Consider the following 817-nt stretch of genomic DNA (forward strand, 5'->3'; position numbering starts at 1 on the left):
TAATTGTTAAAACCACATTTATACTTTGTTGATGACTCTGTTTACTTACCTTTGTATGGTTTCTGCAGTGCTATACATTTATGAAAAGTTTCCTAAAGGCATCCCTTGAGATTGTCTTGGAGGAAGCAGGAAAGAGAATATGAGATGATGACACTAAAATCATACCCATTTTTTTCATCTCTGTCCTTTTTTCAGCAAATAATTGTGCATCTAGGGCAAAGTAATTGTGAATATACCTAGACAGCCTCTGAGAATTCAGTTGGTCTTGACTTAGTATGGTTTAGCTATGATTTTTCCAGTAGTCATGTACAGATGTGAATGCTGGACCATAAAGAAGGCTAAGTGCCAAAGAATTGATGCTTTCGAATTTTAGTGCTGGAAAATACTCTTGAAGAGTCCCTTGGACAGCACGGAGATCAAACCAGTCAATCTTAAAGGAAATCAGCCCAGAATATTCATTGGAAGGACTGATGCTGAAGCTGGAGCTCCAGTACTTGATATGAAAAGACTTGATATCAAAAGCCTTGATACGAAAAGGTATCTGTACCTGATACGAAAAGCCAACTCATTGGAAAAGACCTTGATGCTGGGAAAGATTAAGAGCAGGAGGTAAAAAGGGGGCAGCAGAGGATGGGATGGTTGGATGGCATCATTGATCCAATGGACATGACTTTGAACAAACCAGGAGATAGCGAAGGACAGGGAAGTCTGGCGTGCTACTGTTTATGGGGTCACAAAGAGTCAGGCATGACTTAGTGGCTGAACAACAACAATAGCTTAGAATAGCATCATTCTAATGTGCACATGACAGAGGAAA

Source organism: Muntiacus reevesi, chromosome 1 (assembly GCF_963930625.1).
Source record: "Muntiacus reevesi chromosome 1, mMunRee1.1, whole genome shotgun sequence".
In the NCBI taxonomy this organism is placed as follows: Eukaryota; Metazoa; Chordata; class Mammalia; order Artiodactyla; family Cervidae; genus Muntiacus; species Muntiacus reevesi.